At 34.5% G+C, this 25,374-nt stretch overlaps 1 protein-coding gene across 3 annotated transcripts in view; it reads left to right on the forward strand.

The window, feature by feature from the left end:
* LOC105383533 overlaps nt 1–25,374 on the forward strand; it is a 66,182-nt gene that overhangs the window by 25,828 nt on the left and 14,980 nt on the right. The window contains exon 1 of one of the 3 annotated variants that reach the window (XM_038113252.2): nt 19,165–19,742. The exons of the other annotated variants lie outside the window; for them this stretch is intronic. The gene's annotated coding sequence lies outside the window, so the exon portion shown is untranslated. Of the gene's footprint in view, nt 1–19,164; nt 19,743–25,374 lie in introns of those variants that run through there. 3 annotated transcript variants of the gene reach the window in all.

Here is a 25,374-nt window from a genome sequence, read left to right on the forward strand (position 1 = left end):
ATGTAAAGAAATATACAAAGATATTCAAAGCCGTTTGCCACCAAGCTAAATCAGATTATATAAATAGAAAGATTAAAAACTCTAATAACAAGATTAAAACCGTATGGAATATCATTAATACTGAAACCGGGAAGAATAAACCACGTGATTTAAATTTTGAACTTAAAATTAATGATAAAATTGTTTCATCTAGTGAAGAAGTGGCTTCCGTCTTTGAAGATTTTTTCCGTAGTATACCGATAGCTACAACTGAGAACCTTGATTCATCTTGCGCTGAAGCTGAACGTTTGCTAAGAGGGAATGCACCGCCTTGCGATCTCGACTTTCAATTTCATGGTATAAATACACAGACCATAATTACCACTTATAAAGAATTAAATTTAAAAATGACAGAAGATTTATGGGGCATGTCCGTTAAAGTTATTAGTCATGTTATTGATATCCTAGCACCCCACTTGGCTAATCTTTTTAACAGATGCATTGAGGTCGGTGTATTCCCCGATTTGATGAAACTTAGTAAACTAATACCGCTTTTTAAATCTGGTGAGAAAAATGATCCCAATAATTTTAGGCCTGTATCAGTTTTGCCAGTACTGAGTAAAATATTTGAAAAAATTATGCTGCATCAAATGCTTTCGCACTTTAATATTCACGGCCTTCTCCATAACCAACAGTTCGGTTTCACCAAAGGTCGATCTACAACTGACGCTGGTGTCGCGTTGGTCAAACACATATTTAGTGCTTGGGAGGAACGTCTTGATGCTGTGGGTGTATTTTGCGATCTATCGAAAGCATTTGATTGTGTGGATCATGCCACTCTACTTATGAAACTTAAATATTATGGGCTAACTGGCAAAGCTCTTACATTATTGGAATCATACTTGAGCAACAGAACTCAACTAGTTGACATAAATGGAGTGCGTTCGGCTGGCTGTCCTGTCAGTATGGGTGTTCCCCAAGGCTCGATTTTAGGACCATTCTTGTTTCTTGTATATGTTAACGATTTACCGTTTTTGGTAGATAAATTATGTGAGATAGTACTGTTTGCTGATGATACTTCACTTATATTTAAGTTGAAGCGACAAGAAGTCAATTTTGACAATGCAAACAGTACTCTTTCCATAGTTGCTAATTGGTTCACTGTAAATAATTTAGCTCTTAACTCCAAGAAAACAAAATGTATTAAATTCACTTTGCCTAATGTAAGACAAGTAGAGACATATTTGACATTGAATAACGATAAGCTAGAGTTAGTAAATGAAACGGTATTCCTGGGTATTACAATTGACTCAAAGTTGCAATGGGGACCCCATATTGAGAGGATAGCCGGTAGATTGAGTTCTGCAGCTTATGCGGTTAGAACCATTAGACAGCTAACAGATGTAAATACAGCCAGGCTTGTGTATTTTAGTTATTTTCATAGTGTTATGTCTTACGGAATTCTATTGTGGGGACGAGCGGCTGACATTAATCAAATCTTTGTTCTGCAAAAACGAGCAATTCGAGCCATATATGTATTAGGGTCTAGAATTTCATTAAGAGATACGTTTAAGGAAATAGGTATACTAACTGTTCCATGCCAATATATCTATGAAAATATTATGTATGTTCGTAAAAACTTAAATTCATTTAGTAAAGTAGGAGCCACTCACGGTATTGAGACCAGAAACAAAAATAAGTTGCTTTTCCCCACACTCAGACTTTCGAAAACAAACACATCATTCATGGGGAACTGTATACGTTTTTATAATAAATTATCAAATGAAGCAATAAACCTTACTGAGCAAAAATTTAAGAATTTTGTTAAAGCTACATTATGTAGTAAAGCTTACTATAGTATAAATGATTATTTAAACGACAAAAACGCGTGGTCTTGTCCACCTCAGCTAAGGCTATTGAAAAAATGAAATGGATATAGGTACTTAAGTAAAATTGTAGGTACTAGATATAAGTAAAAATTGTAATAGATTATAAGGAAAAAGTTGAAAAGATGCTCGAGGAGTTTCTTTCGCCATTTCTTTCCTTCTCAATGACGGGGCCTTTGTGAAATGGTGGTAGATGACTATCGACAAATAATTGTAAAATTTTACGTCGATTAAACCATTTGAATTTGAATTTGAATTTCCATAACACATCGCGAGAACATTTTCTTCAAGTTCACTCACAAAAACATTTTAAAACATTCAAATCAGTTTGAAATCCTACTTACTTTATCAACTACTTAGGGTGGATTCGTCCAAACATCAAGTTACACGAGAATAACTATACCGGAATAAAATTTATAGACGAGTAAATATCTGGGATAAGTACATTTGCATTCTACCAAGTTATACCATGATTAATTGAATGAACGAGGAACGAAACTGTACTGCAACTAAAATAAAAACAGCTGCGTTTTCAAAGCATGTAATAGAAATGACATGCCAACTTAGTTTGAATGGATTATAATATTATGAAATTGTTTATGTCTTAACATTTTAATCGCTGTTGTTATTCTGAGAATTTGCCTTTTAACGTGCTTTTGCTTATGTTTTGACAGATGTGTTTATATGTCATATGACGGTTTTCTGATCAGCTGATGTGCCGCCGCCATTACAAAATTACTCTGAGATTATAATCGCTATACCGTCAATGTTGGCGGTGTAAATTTTTATTCTTGGTATAAGCTACTTATCTAGGTTTCAGGTTTGGTAGAATGCAAAATCTGCTAACTCCCAAGTAACTGGTAGTTTACTCGTGAGTAAAAAGTTACTCGAGCTTGGTCGAATTCACCCTTAATGTTTAATTTCTGACAGATATTTTATAAATACTGTACATACCTTAAATCTTAATTAATATAAGATAAATATATTCTTTTGTTACAGGTAAGTAATCCGTTGAACATCAACAACCTACAAAGTTGTTTTTTGGAATTAAGAAGGTACATAAGTAAGTAACTTAAAATTTTGTAGATCAAGAGAGTTAAACATGTAGGTATTGTAGGTATGTACCGTAAACATTTTAAAATAAGGGTTGAAAACACTTTAATGTTGTACTTTTTCCAGGCAACCCGTTGAATTCTTTTGTATGGCACAACCTCAAGTCACATTGACAATTTATTACGCAATACCAAATATTTTACAAAATATTGTTTCTGCAATTTAAATTATTGTATTTGTATTTGTATTTATTTATTTAAGCAAAATAATCCATAAAAACTAATATTTACAATATCAGCCAAACAACTGAGCTTCACAATAGCAACTAATATTTACAATAATCACTAAACATTTAGCGGTTTCCTTTGTTTTATTTTTCTGGATTCGAACATCGGCATGTAGTTGGTTTGTAAATAACTACTTAAAAGACTTGAAAGGCTCCTCCGAATCAACAACCTAAGTTTTCAGCCAATAAATTGCTGTAAAATGCTACTATACTAGCTTTAAATTCTAATAAGTAACTATAGTCACCTACCATAATAATTGTAAAAGATAACTGTTCGTGGATCGTTTACTGTATTCAAAAATGTATTTACCATGACCGGTAGTTGCGAAGGAGGTGAATGTGTCGCACTTTCTACTCTGCAGAGCAGCTGCTAAATACTCTTCAAGTTAAACGATTCTGTTTTATATTCATCATCATCATCAGCCAATAATCATCCACTGCTGGACATAGGCCTCTCCCAAGGAGCGCCACAACACTCGGTCCTCGGCCTTCCTCATCCAACCACTACCCGCCACCCGCCTAAGGTCGTCAGTCCAGCGGGCAGGAGGGCGTCCCACGCTGCGTTTGCCTGTTCGTGGTCTCCACTCGAGAACTCGTCTACCCCAACGGTTAACGGTTCTTCGGCAGATATGACCAGCCCACTGCCACTTCAGCTTGCATATTTTGACAGCTATGTCGGTAACCTTAGTCCTCCGACGGATAACCTCATTTCTGATACGATCCATATATTTATATAGGTATGTGATTATATTTATATAGGTATTTGTAATGACATTCTAGACGATATTTTTTATGTACCCGCCTCACAATGTTTTGAGGTTTTACCGATGGCGCTTTTATTTAGATTAATAGTGCTTTATAGTGTGTACAAAATACTGTACAGACTATATAAGAACTCATTTTGTTTCATCATTTTCATATACCACGATACGGATAACTAACTGTTTTACCTAAATATTACGTGTACCCTTATAGGTAGAAAAACAACGTACTAATAAATTTAGAACCATAAACTGTTTTCCAAATCGAGGACATCTGAGCTGAACAAAAGCTTTACCTTTTGGTAACTGTGGTGGGTAATAATAAATGCATACTTAACATTTGTGATCTTTTTTATTAAGTACTAGCTGTTCCCGCGCGCTTCGCTTCGCCTTAAAAAGTTTTCCCGTGGGAATTCCGGGATAAAAAGTAGCCTATGTTCTTTCCCAGGGTCTAGACCGTATGTATACCAAATTTCATTCAAATCCGTTCAGTAGTTTTGGCGTGAAAGAGTAACAGACAGACAGACAGACAGACAGACAGACAGACAGACACAGTTACTTTCGCATTTATAATATTAGTTAGGATTAGGATTTGTAATGACATTCTTGCTAGATGATATTTTTTATGTACCCGGCTCACTATTACTTGGGGTTTTACCGATGGCGCTTTTATTTAGATTAATAGTGCTTTATAGTGTGTACAAAATATTGTACAGACTCTACAGACTATATACGAACTCATTTTGTTTCATCATTTTCATATACCACGATACGAATAACTAACTGTTTTACCTAAATATGACGTGTACCCTTATAGGTAGAAAAACAACGTACTGATAAATTTAGAACCATAAACTGTTTTCCAAATCGAGGACATCTGAGCTGAACAGAAGCAAATAAATGCATACTTAACATTTGTGATCTTTTTTATTAAGTATTTTATTGAACACAGAAGTATGCGATGCGGTACCTTGTATCTGTTAACCAAATAAGTAATATTTTAGTAAGTACCTATACAGGATGTTGCAAAAAGGGTATACTCAGATTCGGGCTTAGATATACCATGCTGCATATGCAGGTTTCGCCTTAGTATAACTGTAGAGATATAATAGCCGTCTTTTAAGCAAATATTAATTAATTGATGTGCCTTCTTCACCTTATGATAGCAACAAGCAAGGTAACATTAATTTGCGTAGGAAACTAAATTGACATTTGACAAATGATGTGACATTCTGATAAAGAGGCTTTGAAGCAGCATTGCATTTCAGGCGTATTCGTTACCTTGAGATACCATAAATGGGTTGACGAGGATTAAAAATAAATAAATAGTTTTTTTAGTTTCTACATTTTTATTGTAGATTTGCACTTGTACGTTTGGTACGAAAAGCTTGGAGACTTACTTAGTTAGTAATAAAACATTTATTTATTGCCATTAAACAACTAATGGCACGATTTAAACCAATTAAAAGTAAAAACGCCCAATGGATTTAACTTGATTGATTCAAAGACGAATTAATCTATTCTCCCATATTACGCTTCGATCTGGATAAAATTAATGTATTTGTAGGTACCTATAGTTATAGGTTATTACTTAGGTATAAGAAGATAAAAATAAAAAATGGTTTATTACAAACATATGAACGAAATAATACACCCAAAAACTTAACTTACTTTGAACTAAACGATACTAAATATGTATATAAATACCTACTACATACATAGGTACATGTATATTGTATATATGTATGTATCTAAGTAAGAATTGTAATCTCTTTATTTGTCTATTCTCTCATCGTTTTCCTGTCTGGCTCACAATCTTAATCATGTGTGACCACTGCTGAATACGGAGTTGCTCTTCCTGTGTGTTCCTTAGCTGAGATTATTATCATATATCTTAGACAATCCTCTTCCACACTTTATTTCATTCCCACGGTTCTGACTTTGCCACTGGATGTTATCGCGTCCGTAGATCTTAAAGCACTAAGTATACTGTCACGGCTGAATAGCTTCGTTAGGTTTTCTTTTTAAGGCTTTCCGCGATCATTCGATATATAACTTAAAAAAAAATGCCTATACAAAAATTGGTTGTTTACGTGACACTGTGTATGGGGAGTACATATCCCAAGGTCATCATAACAAAAGTTGTTCAGAATGAAAAGCTCTGTGACATACTTCCGGATGTGTGCACATGCTATGTAAGACTCACCCTGTATAAAATTCACGGACGTAAATGTGTTAAACAAAACACAAAATGCGCAGTACGGTCATGCAGGAGAAACTACAACTAATTGAAATTAAAAATACACAAAATGTTTCAAATCCACCTATGTTTAACAGATCAGTTTATTATCCGCCCCTCAAAGGAAATCAGTCAATTAGGTACCTACTTACAAAGACCGAAATAGGTTTAAAAGTGATAAACAGATTCCAAAATGGACTTGAAACAAAACAGATGTGGTTAACATAACAAAGTGGTCGGTCGTATTAGGAGGAAATTGCTCTTCAGTGATTATAGCTTCAAAAGATATTAAACTTACAATATACTTACCTATTATATGTATACTTAGTGATAATGTTCATGTATTTTTTAAGTTATTTATTACGTACTGTAGTGCATTTTTAAAATTATTTTGATTTATAAATAGTTAAATAGGAGTAAAGAGGGTTCAATGAAACCCCAACCCGACGAGGGAGTCTGTACATAGTACCTACATAAGCAATATAAGCGTACTACGAGTAATGATTAGTCTAATTTTTAATATAAATAAATAATATAAAGATATGTTCTTTTATCATAATCTTATTTATAAATTATTTTGATCCTGCCCATTCATCTTTCTTTCCACATTATCTCCATTCCAATCTTTCTCCTTTATTTATAGCCACATATACATATTTTGAGCATTAGGGTGAAACCAAAGGGCATGGGTGTAAAAGTCAATGATGGCAAGTGATATTCTTATCTCAATGTTTGTGGGCTTAAAAGTACCAAGATGTCTTTAGTTATTTAGACGTCTCACTAATCGGATAAGTAAATATAAATACTTAAGTACCTCGTACGTACATTTGTTAGAGTGTAAGACTGCACGTATTTTACTCCCATGCATATCTCTATTTTGGTACACTTGGTGCAATGGTTTGGTGCAATGAAAAAGTTCATGGAACGTCAATGGCAGGTGGAACTTTTTTATGATTGTAGTTATTATTAGTTCATATGTATAAGGAATTGTTTTACAAAAAATACAGCTACCATGATATGTCACATAGCCTGCCGGATTATTCCATGCAAGTCATGCGAGTCGCGTCGCGTATCACAACACAATTCCATTCCGCTTCATTGACCAACGATACACTGTTTCAGTAATAACATGGGTGGATTCGATCTCTACAGAATATGATAGAGATACTGGATAAACATAAACATATCTTTATTTTAATAAGAAAAAATATACAAGGTGGGGTAGCCCTGGTTCCTAAACTAGGATATAGTGTACATTGTACATTGAAAATAATACCGAAATATTTAGATGAAGCTGATTAAATATAATGGTCTCATGGACAGTAAAGCCCCAACAACGATATCGAACGATGACACCCTGTGATGATACCACAATTTTTATTTTACTTATCCCTCTTTCTAAGTTTAAATTTAACTACTTGGGCAGATTTCTCAATAAGAGATAAATAAATATTGTCTGTTTAGTAAAATTGTTGCTGTTACTGTCTAATAACATTTAGACGCCACAGCAGAATTATTCCCCAGATATATTTTATCTGACCATTGAAAGGTCAGCAAAAGGATTGTCACGCATGTTTTAGGTATTACTATTTTGTTATGGTCTACTAGTCCCAACAGAAAGCTTCATTGGTAATATTCAGCCATCCGTGAATCACAGACTGCCTGCTCATATGTAAGTATCTTTATATTATGTGATTAGGTAATGATTTATGTATATAGCTCTACGATCTTGTTAAATGTTTAAATACATGGTTTAGTCAGTCCTAATCTACCCATACCATTAAAATCGTAGGTTACGCTTACTTAATAATCCCTTAGCTTCCCATCCGCACAACTCCGTGTCAATGTCAGGGAGCCACCGTGCCGTGACCGTGACGACTCCCAGACGCCTTCCCACGGGCACGGCACCCGCTCCCATTCAGCCAGAACAACACAAGGAGGCGCGAGTAAGGAGGTCTTGAGTGATTGTTCTGAGTTCCGGTGTGCTCCGAAATAATTATTGGTGGCCATTTATTTATTTATAACTCATTTCTTATTATTCTTATATTGCCCTATTGCCATAGTTTACGTTACTTAGGGTTTATTTATTTTATAGTTACAATATTTTATATCCATCGTACCTACCTAATTATTCAATTTATCAACAAACTAAAGCATTTCCTAAGGTTATAATTTAACAGCGGATCTATTTTTCATTTTCTCGCAACTAATAGGGCTTCTAATTACTTATGAGAAAAATAACAAATGCCACTCAAATAATGATCATTAGACAAAACTTTCTACCATCATTAAAGAATATCCGGCGCCTTGAGAAAATAAAAGAAAGAACCAACTTTTAAAAACATTCTTAATTTAAATTAAAAAATTGATTTTATGCTTTACTTTTTTGGGGTCAGTGCACTTTGAAGCTGGACCTGTCAAACCGGCAATAGATGATAATTTTTGATTTTTGTGTCTTTAGCGCAGAGATTTCCCGTTTTATCAATAGTCTACTTTATTACACAAGTAGAAAGCCTATATTTTAAAAGCTCGCACTGTTAAGTTTGCGTGATTTTTTGTAACAGATAAATAAAACATGAAAATGAAGTGGTTTCGTAATCTATGAGATTGCGGTTCATTTATTTTTAGCTTTAGATGGAATTGCGTTATGTTTAAAAAATATATTGGTACTAGCTGTTACCGCGAGCTTCGCTTCGCTTTAAAAAGTTGTCCCGTGGGAATTCAGGTATAAAAAGTAGCCTATGTTCTTTCTCGGGTCTAGACCATATATGTATACCAAATTTCATTCAAATTCGTTCAGTTGTTTTGGCGTGAAAGAGTAACAGACAGACATACAGACAGACACAGTTACTTTGACATTTATAATATTAGTTAGGATAATAATGGTGCAAGTAGATATCCACCAACCCACACTAGACAGCGTGGTGGACTAGGCATAAAACCCTTCCTTCATTGGAAGGAGACCCGAGCCCGAGCCCCAGCAGTGGGGACGTGATGGGTTGTCATGAAGTAGATTTTATACGTAAGTTACCATTCGTCAGTATTCTGCCTCTGCCTTTACAACACATAAGTGAAACAGAAAATGAAACAAAAACAGTAATTCATTGATTATTCACAGAAAATTGGGTTTAGCTACTGAAATTTCGGCTATTCTAGAACCGTTCACTTGTTATTCCTAGTATTAATTAATTGGTGATAATTTCTAACTGATACCGATGCAACATTGTGTTTATATAACCAGTTACTGATTACCGTTACTTATAGCCGATTTGCCAATCAAACATAGGTTTTATTGCCTACATAATAGATCCCAACATAGGTATCAAACTAGGCTTTTAAGTCTTTTAGTGAATACGAAAGTTGGTATAGGTAACATGAACAATAATAGTCACGAATAGTCTAATTGCTGAAAACTAGCGATTTGGTGTACGGTAACGGTACCACTCTTGTATGCTATTTTAAAACCTAGCGATAGAATGTTAAATAAGTACTTAAGTTCTTAAATTATGCACCTACCAATTGGGGAATCATTTAATTTATTGGTCACAAATAACATTCTAATAAATAACGTACAATTTTTAAATAACGCCTATTGGAGGCTGGTTACCAAATTGTTTAACCCGAATTCGCGTAGTTCTATGATTGTTAACGCTTGAGGACGCCTTCCTTTCATCCAATATACTAACATAGAATTTATAATAGAATGTTGAGGGAATACTTCAAAATTCTCGACAGTACGATCCCCTGCAGAATGGAAGCCATCATTTATATTAATTTTGTAGTCAAGAGTTCATGCCTTCTTTATTTTTTACTTTTATTTACCTTCTCACTGGCGCCTAAAGAAGTGCGTCACAGTATCAAACTCCAGACGTCTGGCTCGCAGCCCGTGACTAACCAGCTCCTGTCTACTCATTGATCCACTTCGACCCGCTGATTCACTCTTCACACCAAACTATCTGATTCAGTGATTGGCTCACAGCCAAGATGTGTGAGTAGGCTGATCTACACGAGAGTTTGTTTTTGAAGATTTCTGAACGAAAATATACGGAGATTGATCGCTAGATCAGTAAGGTGTTAGATAAATGTGCTTTGTGGATTCCTTGGTGAATTATGCCCATTTGAACGAAAGTCTCAAAGATTTAGGTTCTAAAAGTCCAGTCTTTACCAGTCTTTCAAAGGTGTGCATCATGAAAATTTGACACAAATATTGTTTAGAAGAATAATTTAGGTACTTTATCGGTAGATTTATCGGGTGAATGAGCATCAAACTTTTATAATATTATTACGATCGTCGTTTCCTGCAATATTATTACTAGTCTAAACAACACTTCGTATTTTGCTGAAGGGTTATTTGAGTAGTACTTGGTTGCACATTCCACGAACAGTTTCCTAACAATGTAGACGGACTTTGACCAAAACCAGAACTGTTTTAACATTCTTAGTTTATGCAAACCAAAATAGTAAGTATACGGAAGAGAAATGACCTAACTACTGCTAGCTGTTCGAATTGTATTACCTAAGCAAGATCTTTGGTGTACACTTCATTCAATCAAAACTAAAAACTAAAAACAACATGATAGGGCACCAGAATATTACTTACTTGTTTACTAGAGGAGAAGAATACATTACAGATTTCTATAGGTTTTGTAACAATGATTTAGAATTTGGGATTCGAAATACGCGACGATAGGCATAATATTGAATACTGAACCTAAGCGCCTGCAGTATCAATGTAACAAGGATCTCGAAAGCATCTTACTGTCTTTTGACCTCAATACGCTTACATCTGCTGCATGCAAAAACACGTACAAACAACAACATTGAGGCAGTCGAAGATGCAACCGGCTTATCTTTAACGGTCGTTGTTGTCGTCACGTGCCGGGTCGTCGTCGTCGCTGTGTCGGCCCCATGCTTGACCCAGTTATCTGTCAGACACTGGCCCCCTATCGCGAACATGTTTTGACAACGATTTAAAATTTCATTGAATTTGACACTAATTACTACAATACGTAGGTATATGTTATTTCGGCGGTACTGTGGCGTCCTGAAAATTAGGGGCATAAAGTCCAAACCTTGTCTGTTATATTATTAATTTTAATGGACGGATTTCAAAGACATGTTTATAAAGAGGAAGCACATAGGAAACTAACTTAATTAATTATTTCTTAGTTTGTGGAATTAAAAAAAGAATTAAAAAAGCATTCCTCGCCGTAACGGTAACACATATTAGGTTTTCACGATATGTGAACATATTTCTTGACACAACTGTATTGAAATGAGAATGTTATTTTTAAGACCAAAATATGCGAGGCATGCTTCATGATAATATACTTAAATAATAATACTAGGCCATAAGCACATCAACCTACTTAAATACCTAGACGACACTTAAATATGAAAAGTCTGAAATAATATGAAATAATAGTCTCTAATATGAAAACACTAGGTATCTATCTATGTATTTTGTATTAATATTGAAGAACATTTAACAGCGCATCATAATATTACCAACCAAAAAATATGTCTTTTTTTTTAGTTTTCAGTTAGTAAGTTAAGGTTATTTGGTTTCGCCCACTTTGTGGGTGGTATCTAATTTAGGTATCTACCTAGGCTGTGTAGTATACCTATACTAGTATTGATTGTATAGATTGGCTGTATACTGAACTAACAACATGTGCATTCAAACGTAAACAGTGTCGTCATTGACACACAATAAGCGACGATGATTACTGATTACTGATTACAAAAGAGTACAAATTGACTACGCATCCAACTTTACTGCCTACATATCCATTAGTAGATTTACTTACTTAGGTTTACAAAAGGTGTCCTTAGCCTTACGATCGTCTTCACTACCTACAATCTATTGAAGGATTGGCAATAAGTCCTCTTTTGTATTAAAATGTTTTTGTACTTATACACTTGTGATGCATCTGTTTCTATTTTTTGTATAAGTTCCTATGACAATATATACCTAAATAAGTTTTATTTTGTTTTCAGGTAATACTTTATGCTGGTTTTTCTACCTAGTTGGCGATTAGGTATTATATATGATTAAGTAGGTAAGTAGGTATAAAACATTGCTCTGCTATGCTAGTCGACTGAAGTAGTTTTAGATATCAATCAGTTACCATACCTATTTCAAAATCTTAAATTATTGAAAAACATGCACGTTATACCTACTTACGAATAAGTAATTTAGTAGTTAATGTATAATATTACTTTACACTAATGCACATAATAATATGTATAGGTACAATTAGGTAAGTACCTAGGTTCTATCCCTTGTGGGATAATCATTATGATCACATTTCATTGTAGCAGAGTGCACCTATTCCTATTCCTACTTTTCCTACTTACATGAGCTTGAAAACTTTGTACCCTAAACATCAGTGAGACGTCTGAATGAGTTAAAGTTAACTAACAATTAAAGGGTCGTCGGCGACCACCAATTTGTCCGGGTCCAGCCGGGGCCCACATAGCTCAGACATTATTCAATTTAGCCCTCCGGTCGTTGACCTCAGGATTAATCTCATGGGATTTATGTAGTGCTTAGCAAGAAATGGGAAGACTCCTTGTAAATTAGTCAAAACATCCCAATAAAGCGTTGGTAATAAGTTAGGTATTATTGTCAAGAACTTATCTAGATTTCCTACAAAGAAACTTTCTACATAGGTATAATTATTAGTGATGTAACGAATGTGTGTTTTTGGACATTCGCGAATGCGAATGCGAATGCGAATATCTGATATCGACATTCGCGAATGCGAATGCGAATATTTGTGTTAAAATTTGGGGCCATTTGCATGGTTTGGTGACTATCTAGTACTGGACGAGGTACATTCCGTTCAAGACGCATTCCGAATCAGACTAGCCAATAATTGTCGCAGTTTTTTTTTGAAGTACACTTTAGTTAGCCTCGTAACTGTTACGACACATTGCGACTGTGTGCGGTTTCTGAGGACGACTTACACGAAACATTTAAAATATTTAAATCTATGGCTGTCTTGCTCTGACACTTCAGGGTTATTGGTAAAGTAGACCTGATCCTTTCAAGAGGTGATAGAGGAAGACATTTTCAGTCGATTGAACCCTATAATGCATTGTCCGAAACTTAACCATTTCTAACATATTGAATATGTGAGTTTTTTTATGTTTTTCAAAAAATTTAAGCTTAAAACTGAAAATAAAAAAACATTATTTCAATAACTTTTTTGGTTGTTTTGCATAAATAAGTGACACCAAAAATTAACTAATTAAAAAAATCAAATGTGCATTAATTGACTTAAATTAGACACAATAACTACCTCAAAATAGTTAAACATTTAAAAAAATATTCAAAACGTAAAAACAAATAAATTAAATTAAAAACGAATGTCATATGACAATTTTTTGTGCACTTCAGCTTAAAAACAATGATGTCGATTCTGAAGGCAGAAATTCTAATTTTAACGCTGTCAAACTAAAAAATTTGCTAGCATAAAATGACATTTGTGGAAATAATCATAGAGTCGAATTTTAAACAAAGAAATTTAGGTTTTGACAGCACTAAATTTAGAATATCTGCCTTCAGAATCGACATCATTGTCAACTTATAAGCTTTCAAATAAGATATTTCAATATCAAAACGATTTAGGTATCACTAAGATATGGCCAAAACAACCAGAGAAATCGGAAAAACTCAATAGAGGTTTCCATACTAAAGTCAACAGGACTGAAAACAATCACATTTTTTACCTTTAAATTGGGCTAATATTGTTAGTTTTCCTATTGAATTTTGTCCGCCTGTGCTGGTTGTTTTGGCCATATGTTGGTGATACCTAAATCGATTTGATATTGAAATATCTTATTTGAAAGCTTATAAGTTGATAATGTTTTAAAGCTGAAGTGCGTTAAAAATTGTCGTATTCTTTTTAAATTAAACTTTTTTTTACGTTGTGAATATTTGAAAAAAATGTTTAACTCTTTTGAGGTAAGTATTATGTCTAATTTAAGTCAATTAATGCACATTTGATTATTTCACACTTTTTTATGCAAAACAAGTAAAAAAATATTGAAATATGAGTTTTTTTTTATTTTCGGTGTTAAGCATAAAAATTTGACAAAAAAAATAAAAAAAACTTAAATATTATAGAAATTAAATATTATTAAATATTTTAGAAATGGTTAAGTTTTGGACAATGCATTATAGGGTTCAATCGACTGAAAATGTCTTCCTCTATCACCTCTTGAAAGGATCAGGTCTACTTTACCAATAACCCTGTATACTGTCAAAATACGCTTTTTTTATTATGTTTAGGTCTTATGAAACTATTAACTATAATATGTAAAGTTTCATTTCCCAAAGTAAATAAATAATACCAAATGATAAAGTAAGACTGGAAATGTGATTAACAGGGTAACTTGTAATAAAAATGTTATAGACGAATGGATTTAGATTTTGTTAACCTATCTACCATTATTTTCAAATAGTTTTTTAATAAGTATTGATATTCGCAAACATTCGCACAAAATTTTGCGAATGCGAATGCGAATGCGAATATCCAAAAAAATGCGAATATTCGCGAATGCGAATGCGAATGCGAATATTCGTTACATCACTAATAATTATAGTGTAGATAAAATACAGCACCCTGTAATTAGTTGCACCTACTTCAGGTTCTATAAAAGATATCAAAGGCATTATAATAAGCAATTCCTAAGAAGGCCAGAGGCACACAGGCTGGATACCAATCTTGAAGAACCTGTCCCACTCAGGTTGCAATCTCATGCCGGGAGAGGCATTCTCATACCACCTATCACCAATCAGCAAAGCTAGTTAGCTACCGTAATTCCAGAAATAAGTAGTGTTGATTGGGTGCTGATCGGTAAAAAGCGTTTTTAGTTTTTATTTGGGAGGTCTATTGACAGGGCTGATGATGATGGATCTTTACTGCATACTATGGATATCGTATAACAATGTATGACTTATTGAGTAACTAATTAATACTAGCCCGTCATCTAGCATTTAAAATCTATAACTACTTACCCAAATCATTTTCAATAGTAATCGGAGTACGTAGGTAGTTACCTAATTTGCCAATACGCTAAAACAATTCCTACCTACCTAGGTTTTAGCTTGCCTAGTTATGATTGCAAAACTTCCAAGATAGATTAGCAACTAACACAGTGCCATTTACCATGTCGGGTCATTAGCGCATTTGGAGGACGTTCTGGTTTGGTAGGCAGTACTCAGTAGACGTAGACAAGAGGGGGTCACTTTACCTTGCGATAAACTAAGTTTGGGAGAGCTGCTGCGCCAACCAATACTCTGTCTGGTTGCAAAGTCAATGTGAGGCAATGCGTAGGTGTACACATTAACCGAAATAAGAAATGAATCTATTTATTTATTAATTCAATTTATTAATTCAATTTATTAATTCAATTTATTATTTCACTTTATTCAATCCAATTTATTTCACATTTAAAATGACATTTAAGTATATTTATTTGTTATTTCGGATCTAATTTAATTTAATTTTTGCATGTACCTACCTATGATTTTTATATTTTGACTAACAATTTTCGACATGTTTTACTAATTCACTATGGACGTTATATCTGAAAATAAATGTTTAATAATAATAATAATAATAAAAAGTCAAAGTCAAATATTTTTATTCATCGTAAAAATATAAAATTTTCTGATGAACGTCAATTTTTACAAACTACTCTCCGTTCGGATAAGGGGGGCTCTTTCTGTCTAAGGAGACGTAGCATTGCATTAAACGTAGCTCTAGCTTTTGCATGTCAGCCCTCATTCGTATGTTTTTTAAGGTAGAGTAACCCTTCAGTTTCCTGACCAACTGCTTATTGTTGTAGCTTCGTAATGAGGCAGTTTCAATTTCGTTTAAAGTTCACTTTCCCCTCTGTTGGGTTTAAATTTAAATAAAGTTTCCTAAAATACACCTAAATTCGTGGTACTTATACAAAAAATAAGGTAATTTGTCTCACTCCACTTTTGGAAAGTGGATTTGTCATGCTCAAGTTCATTGGCAAGAAACCGGTGAGTGTCAGAGTGTCATCATCATCAACCCATAATAATAATATCTACAGTCCACTGCTGAATCTACTTTCATACAAATACCTTACTGACACATTTTTTGGTTATAAATTTAAATTTTTCAAGCCATTGTAATTCTGAAAGAGAAAACAAGAATGCATTGTTTTCTTAAAATCTTGACCTTGGAAAACACCTAAGTAATTAATAAGAGGAAACTGCTAAAGATTAAACTACACACGACTAACCATTCTTATTCCTTTACTTTAAAGTCTACTTTCATACAGCACTTCGAGAGTTCAGTGTCCGCCAAATAGTATACAATTAGCAAAGTGTGCCGATCGTTCACTCTTGCACATATTTTGGTCAGACAAGACGTGGCCACATGTGGTGTGCTATATGCATAAAGGTGCGAATTAACCGCAGACGACATGATGATGACACTAATTTGGCAGCGACATCGAACATGTCCATAGAAACCAGGGCCCTAATTCGGGTCTGCTAATTTAGGGTTCTTACAGAGAGAATCGGGTTCCCTGTATCTACCTGTGCAGGTAATATGCGAAAGCGCTCACTCACGGAGCATTTTCCGGATTTTTTGACGTCATGAGCGCTTTCGCATAATCAGATTATTGAGTCATTGAGACTGCACTTCAATCGTCAAAAACTATCATATAGCTGTCAGGGCAGGTTACTTTCGTGGTGTTTACAGCTAATTGCTACTAAAAATCCATTTTCCTAATTAACTTTATCAATTTTAATGAAACTTTTAGTGAAAGCATCTAACGTGCTACCATGACCATCAATCGTTTACAAACACTGCAAAACACATTCCGCCATGTTTCAGTTAGCGGATGCAATCCTGGCGGGCCACTCTATATTAATGAAAAACGAAGACTCACTCTATCTCGTTGTATTAAACGTGCCGATTGCACGATAGCTGTTCTTCGTTCGTTTTTCGTCAGTATAGAGTGACCCCCTGCACATTGCCCATGATGTCCCGGGCAGCCCGCCCCGGATGTGCAGTCTGCTGATGGTCGCCACGTGGTGTTTTATGACGATGTGTTGTTCTGTCGACGTCAATGTCCCTTTCACACATCTTGATGTGCTAAATGTGGAGAGGGAGACTGTTTTTGGTTCATTGTGTAGTTTTTTAAGTATTCTTTCTTAGTTCTTGACTTTTCAGTAATATTTTGATCGAATGCTTAGAAATCGAAAATATTATCTAGCTAGCAAATTATCTGATTGGTGAATTGATTACCCTGATCATGATCAGACATCTTGTTTATATTGATATAAGATTAGCAGATAATTATATAGCATCTGAGCTATGCTGTTATTTAAGTTAATGATTTCAATACATCGCCAAGTCGTCATGAAACATATCAACCGTTGGTAACAAAAAACGTTTGTGTTTCGATCACGAAATGTTGATGTTTATCAACTTATTCAATGAACATTAATGAACATAAATGATTTGTTTTGCGAGTATCTTAGAGGCAGAAATTATATCAGTGCTCTTTGCCTTTTTATATTTGCGATGGCAGACTTGTTGCTGCTGTATTACCACCATGTGGATAAAAGTTAACAGTGTGATATGTATGAGTCCAGCTATCACTCTCTAAAAAAATAATTTCATAGTGTGTTAACCTTATTTTTATCCGTAAATGAGGACATTGTAATGATTGTAACACAGAAAATTTAAATAACTATATGTAGGTACATATATTCAAAATGTATTTTGCTTTAAGTGCGCTCTAACTAGACAATAGGAGTAACATCCTTTCTCAACTGTAGTTCCCTTGACCACATGTAAATGACCCAGTGCTAACACAAGTATTGTATTGCTATTGTAACTGAAAAATATATGTATATCTAGGCATAGGCAGGTTGCAAACATTAATTAAATAACTCCTGAAATTTATAAAGAATTTATTTATTGGATCGACATCAAACATTGCATCGCCTATTGCTCCAAATGAAAAGCAGAACAAATTACATCTTGTACCAAACGGTTCAAGGCCGGTATCCGTAAACATTAGGGTTTCTGGTCGAGAATTCTCGAGCTCGAGAAGATTCGAGAAATTCGGTTTGGTTCGAGACGAGAAAAAAATCTGAAGACTCGAGAATTTCTCGAGCCTTGAGATAAAAACTAAGAATTTTCAATTCTTATTTTCCTGCGCCGCTTAACAACACAGACGCATATACCAATCATACCAATCATACCATGCGCGTGTATTATGATTTATTATGTTTCATCTCCATTTAAGCTAGTGCTGTACTGATAATACCAATGAATGATTAAATGATAACGTAGTAATAGTTACGTACTGTTTCTTAGTTCAGGTGGACCAAAAGAAGTCATCCGATGGTGTTTGCCTCTATTTTTTTTGTAAATGAAAAATTTCGATTCTGTTTTTTGATTATGTTTATTTGAACGTTTACAATATTATTGTTAAGTCGAGAAGATAATAACGGCCAAATGGGCGCCGTCACAATTGATTGCCATACGGGCTCGTTTAATGGCATTTCTCATCACTTCAGTGAGAACTTCGGGCGAGAGATTCTAGCACTCGTGTCGAATGTTGTCCTTAAGGGCTTCCACAAATGAGAGCATCTTCCAATAGGGTGATTACTTTTGGCCAACCTTGTACTAGTGATTAGTAGCCAGCTAGACAGCTAATTATGAGTATTAGTAAAGTATTTTCTTTGTGTTTAAGTTGACAAAGTATAAAAAAGGGAGATTTAGGGTTTTTTTTTAAATTAAGGCTTTTTTTTAAAGGATTTCTTAGAAAGGCTCGAGACTCGAGAAGATTCGAGAATTTGGGCTCGAGAATTCTCGAAGCTCGAGAACGAAAATAGGTCGAGAAATCAGAAACCCTAGTAAACATAGAACTCTCTAAAAACCCAGGAATCCGTCAAAAAAGCCCATTAAAAGCTGTTACTTGCACGGGATTGAGCGCAACTGCAGAACCGCAGCCATTCAAGTTGATGAGGAAACGAGACGTACTGCTGCCGATAGGAGAAAACCACTCGTGCCTGAGAGAGTAAGGGAGATTGCATTCCAAACATAGTCAATACAGTTCACGAACGCCGCAATGGGCTTCGCAGTTCAAGTAAAGACGAGAAAGTGGGCACGGGCGCTTGTGAATAGCATGACTCACAGCTGTTGAGCTCAACGTTCGTGGAACCTTTTGCCTCAGCGGACCGGTTCCGAAGCATTTCGCTCACAAGCCACATCGCCTTGTATCGACGCAGACGCCTCGCGCGGCGATTCTAACATTCCGTGATAGATAACCATAAACAGACAATTCTGTAATCGAAATAGTGTCAGTGACATCACTCCCAGTGTTCAGTGATCGATGGTGCAGTGAAGTGGGTTAAGTGCTCGCCTGGCCAGAAGAATACCGAGGACACTTTCACTAGACTGAAAGTGTAAAAACATTCTTTCGGCGACTTCTTCGAAGGGCTTTCGGAATTTGGATTTAATTTTACGAAGGTAACTACAACTTTGCGTACAAACTTAACTTTCATATAAATGAAGATGGTGAATGTAAAGAAGGTAATAAATGTAACAATGATAAAATAGTTTCTAATCTTATATCATTTGACAAGTGAAAACGTTAAGATTTCACAGAGAAAGCGTTTATATCAGTTAAACAGTCTTTAACTGAATAAATGCATGAATCTTGAGCATCTTGAGCAAACAACTTTAAATAAATAACGATGTAGGTAGGCAATATATGGTGCGTTAAACTAATAGCATGCAGATGCAGAGATTAAATAAGAAGCTACTTATTTTGCAACCTCTACTAAATAAGGAATACATGAAATTACAGGTATAACTGAAACTGGGAAATGACCCCCAAAATATAAAGCCAGAAGATGTCATATTTGAAGAAGAACAACAATTCTTACATTTATTGATCAGATTCAGACCGTTATCATTTGAGAAGAGAGATCAACTGATACGTAATCTTGGGAATTTTGCGCACAAACAATTCACAATCATCTCTCACAAAGATAAGAATTTAAACATCCTTTTGTGAGAGGCGGAAATATGTGTGACTTTGGAGATTCAGAAGTTGCAAATTCGTTATTATTTCACAGTTAAGTAATGGAATATGCACACAGTCAGAACTCTTTTCGTCTAAATGGTAGGCTACTTGACCTTAATTATGATTTGGTAATATAATAACTAAAAACACGTCAACTTTATACATTTTACTAAGCCGTGATTCCGTTATGAAAAGACTAAAAACTTTGTCTTATTTTATGGTATTTACCGTTGACAGCCTTATCAGATTAATAGAGATAATGAAGAATGCTTAGCTGTTTATTTCTGCAGAGAAAAATATTTGCTAGTGTCTGTGAAACTAAATCTGTTATGCATACTATAGTTAGCGTGATATGTTAATTAAAGCTGATAAGTACGTAAAATAATTAGTTTGTTTTATTCTTGAATTCTTATTACTTCAGCTTTCTATGGTCTATTCTATGGGTTCCGTTCTCATAACATTGTTCACTTTTGTTGATTATTTACGGTCCAATTATTATTCAGACGATATACTATTGTCTCCAAAAGAAAGGGCATTATGTGAGATGTCGCTATTTTCCATTATTTTATTTTCCCTGTTGAGTTCATTATATTGTACTACTCAAGCTGAACCACAGGTAATAAATAAAACGCCTCAATTAATAGCTCATCAATAAAAGTCTTTCCAACTGATTACGAAAGATCGACTCGAGCGGAAATGGGTGCACCTACTAGGTAGGTGGGTACGTCACTATCTACCAGCAACGTTAGCATAATACACTGAGCACCAGTAACTTAACCGCATCGCATCATTGGCTATCGACAAATGGTTACAACACTAGTGGACATGAGAGATGAAGCAACGGATGTTGAAATTCGTGAAGTAGATCAAGATTTGGTCTCACGGGAATCATTAGTGGTTCTAGGAATGGTTGGATCTGTGAAATTGGTTGGCCATGCTTCTGATTGGACAAGTTTGTAGTCTATAACAACATAATGTATGTTTAGACACTCACTACACTATCTAAGTAGATCCATACGACATTAATGCGATGGTTTTTGAATTAATAGCTATATTTCCTGTTTCACATTGCCTGCATATGTTTTTGTTAGGATTAATAAATCGTGGTTTCACCGTTGGACGTAATTTGGGACACTGACAGCTTGATTTGAACCTAAAAGGAAACTTAAATTGCAGACTGGGAAACAGAGGGTACTTTTAAACTTTTTACTCTAACACCGTAAAATTTATGTGCATATGTTATGATACTTAAAATATCATAACTAAAATTCCATATAGAAATTAATCAACAACAATATTTGAGGCAATCTAATCTAAATTATGAATCTCCTCACAATATTTTAATCACCACACATGGTAAATGTAAAAAGAGCGTCTAAATATAGAAGAGGAACTTTCTGTCAGGCCCAGGAAACGTCAGTCTAAATCGATGTTCTGAACATTTATCTTTCATCTCCTCAGCTAACATCGTGTCTGTTAACGGTCGTAGTGTTTTCGATGCTTTCATTGGCTTTGGGTGCTTACGGGAATTTAAACAGCCATTCTGACTACTGAAATATACCTCTAACATAAAACATTTAGCTGCCAGGTAGCTAAGCCAATGTTTCAATAGCACGTCGATTTGATACATTATTGTAAACAAAACGCATCTTAATATCAATGGTGGAGCGAAAGTTAAACAAAAAAATACACTACATAGCAGTTACGCACTTATGTAAATTACAAATTGATTCATAATCCCAACTTTTCAAAATCAACTCGCCACGATTGATTATGTTATTGTGAGAACTAACTGAAGTAACGACCGTTAACGTTTTCAAACTACAAAAGCAACAATAAAGATTTGATGTGAAATGGGTGGGTTTAATTAAAAATGTTCATCCGTATCAAGATACACCATAACTAATAACAAAACTAGCTGTCTGTGATATAACGCTAATATTAACTGTACAGTTTGGCGCTCCAAGAAATCATAAGTCTTGCGCCTTGAGAATATGATCCCAACAAGTAACAATTGTGAGAAATATCTGCTAGGTATAACAATGTAGATATGGCTACATATCTACAGCTGCACCAACCACTACACAGCGCATACTAAGAGTTTAAGTATGAACATACGTGCAATTTATTACATACATACATTCATAGTCCCTTATATCGGCTGTCAGTCACTACAACTTACTATCGAAAAAAATGCATCCTAAATTGAAACTAATGTAGATTTAGTAACAGCTGACGCTCTGGGGCAAAGTTCATTGGGTGCTTGGATATCTTGTCTATTCAAATACAGAAAAGGACTCTAACGGATGTCAAAAGAACGACTAAAGCCAACAAAGTATAAGTACAAATAATACATGTCGGATGCATCAATTGCCACTTATTTGTTACTTTAAACCATTGATAAATCTAATTGAACAATATCTTCAATACTTCAACTTCAATGCCGTTAGTATACGTTAGATCCTACCAATATGCTATCTTATCTAAACTTTAACTATTCTTTATAGGTCCTACTTCACCACCCAATGCATTCAGTTTAGGAAGTTCGTTAGAACATCTGCCCATATCTCTAAATTCAAACGTTTTTACAAATAATGTTACCGTCTACTCATTGAGAAACATACAATCTGTATACAAATGCAGTCCCCTCTTTCGAAACAGTCCAATAATTGACTGCTATCGAAGTTCGTAGGGTCGCACCACTCCCGCGCAACTAATAATAGCATTGTTTACTTTGAGAATAGCTACCGGTTGGCTTTAGTGGTTCTTTCGACATCCATTAGAGAAATGCCCTTTGAAATACTAGCTGATAATGACTGGGTAAACCTATTGCACTTTACGATCATATATCTTTATTGTGTCTTTTGTTAGGTTAGCTTTCTGTTAATTAGGAAAACAATCTAATTTAATTGGATAAACGGTATTTGATGTGTAAATATCAAAGTAGGTTTTAGACAAAGAAGCTGTGTCTGTCTAAATATTCCTATTTCTACGGTGCAACCATAAATTTTACTGTAAACAAACGCGTTTCAAGGAATGGTTCGTTCGTCTACCAAATCTGGACAATCGACCCATTCTTCGAGAGAATCGATACATAGTGTTTTATTCGAAAGCACGTACGGCAGATGACGAACTTTTAACTGATTTTCTTAATGCAACTTTATACTTTAACTTCTTTGAATAAAGCTGACATTGGTGGAGTGTTGTCGGCTTGTTCGTTTGCAAACAATGGTGTTTGCAATACAAAAACGCACGTGCCCTCAGTTAATGGTGATGGTGAACGGCATATTGTTACTGAGATGGTCCGTCACAAAGTTAGCTACTTCTTACATTATATCTCAGATATATAATAATAACTTACTGATACGTTTCCATCCCCTACTGTTTTTTTCAGGATTCATATTTTACGATTGTTTTACTTACTTAAAAACTGTTAACTTAATACAGGTACTTAGACTTACCCATATTTTCCGGCAGGATTTAATACTTATTTGAACCAAATAATGATAACTAGTAAGTACTTTGAACTGAGGTAAATATAATGGCATAGTTTTGATACCCTTGAAATGTTTGATGTAAAATAAGGCTACGTGTGGACAAGTGCGTGAAATAAACATTGGAACTGGCACAAGGCCCCATTTAGGTATAAATATTAGACGCATAATATTTTGTTGGTAGATATTTAAAATGTTTCTTTATTATAGATTCGCTTAGATATTAATATTTACTTTTCATGATTTGATTACGTACCAACTTATCTTTTATTTTATTCAATAAGTATATTTTGAACTGCGATTTTCTATTTTGCTTCTCTACTGAAACGTTGATGGTCATATGTAGGTGAACATGTATTTCCGAATTTCCAAAAGTTATTCAGAACGACCTCTTGAGTCACCCACTTACGGGTTAGTATACCACGTTGCAACACCCTGTACCTGTGTACATGTTTGCACTGGACAAAATACAAATAAGAAAACATGATCCGTCCAAAAAAAATCATTCATCTAGGTTTTCCATTCACTTCAAATTGAATGTTTACTTTGTTATCTTCCATTCTTGTTTATTTGTAACTGTAACAAAATGCAATTGTATTGAATGAAACGTGATTTGTGTTAAATAATCATATCATCGACTATGTAATACCTACATACAATATTTCATAACTTCAATGTAACTTTTTTATTTAGACTAGACAGTTTCATGCGATATGGATTTAGTTAACGATTATAATTTGGTGCATTGTGTGGTTTAGTTTTATTTATAAGCGTTATTTATCAGTGAAGTTCTAATGTTTTCCTTTAAGTGGCATTTTACTTATAATCTTCAGGTAGGTGACGATGTAAACATACACAAACATTACATATATTAATTTGCATAAAGGGCTTCCGAAAATATTAATTTTAATATTAGTAGGTACAACGGTTATGTAATTAAAACTGGTCAAATTCGTTTTAGTGGGTTAATTGCTGACTCACGCAGCTTTTGAATAAACGGATATCCTATATCTTATGATTAACATTTACGACGATTAGGTTATTCTGCATTTCTTACGTTTGATTCCGTGAAATGTTAACTTTACAAGCATTTCCTGTGTTTACGCAAACTCAATTTATAACACCTATCACACTCTTTTCTGTGCCATTTACCTACTAAAAATTTAATTGACAACGTAAACACATAGCATTTACTAATATTATTACTTTGCTTATTAGTACATCTTCAGTTCCTTAATTAAATAGCAAATGTTTGCTGGTTTTGCGTTTGCGTGCCGGCAAAAAAAAACAAATAATAACTAGACATAAAGGGCTTTACCACAAAAACTTAGACAGTATTCAACAGATGTTTAGCGCTGTCAAACGCCTACAAAATCTGTCAAATTTCGTTTTAAACACTTGTTATTAAACAGTGTTTAAAGTTTTTTGTGATAGTACAGTTAGTCACTAAGTACACTACGGTAATTCTATAAACTCAGGATCGAATCGAATGGTTTACGACAGTATAGCCACATCTTTTAATCTCGTCTCATCTCGGGGGGTTACTCTATCTAACGAAAAAGTATGTTTCAGAGCGCTG

This window comes from Plutella xylostella, chromosome 23 (assembly GCF_932276165.1).
Source record: "Plutella xylostella chromosome 23, ilPluXylo3.1, whole genome shotgun sequence".
In the NCBI taxonomy this organism is placed as follows: Eukaryota; Metazoa; Arthropoda; class Insecta; order Lepidoptera; family Plutellidae; genus Plutella; species Plutella xylostella.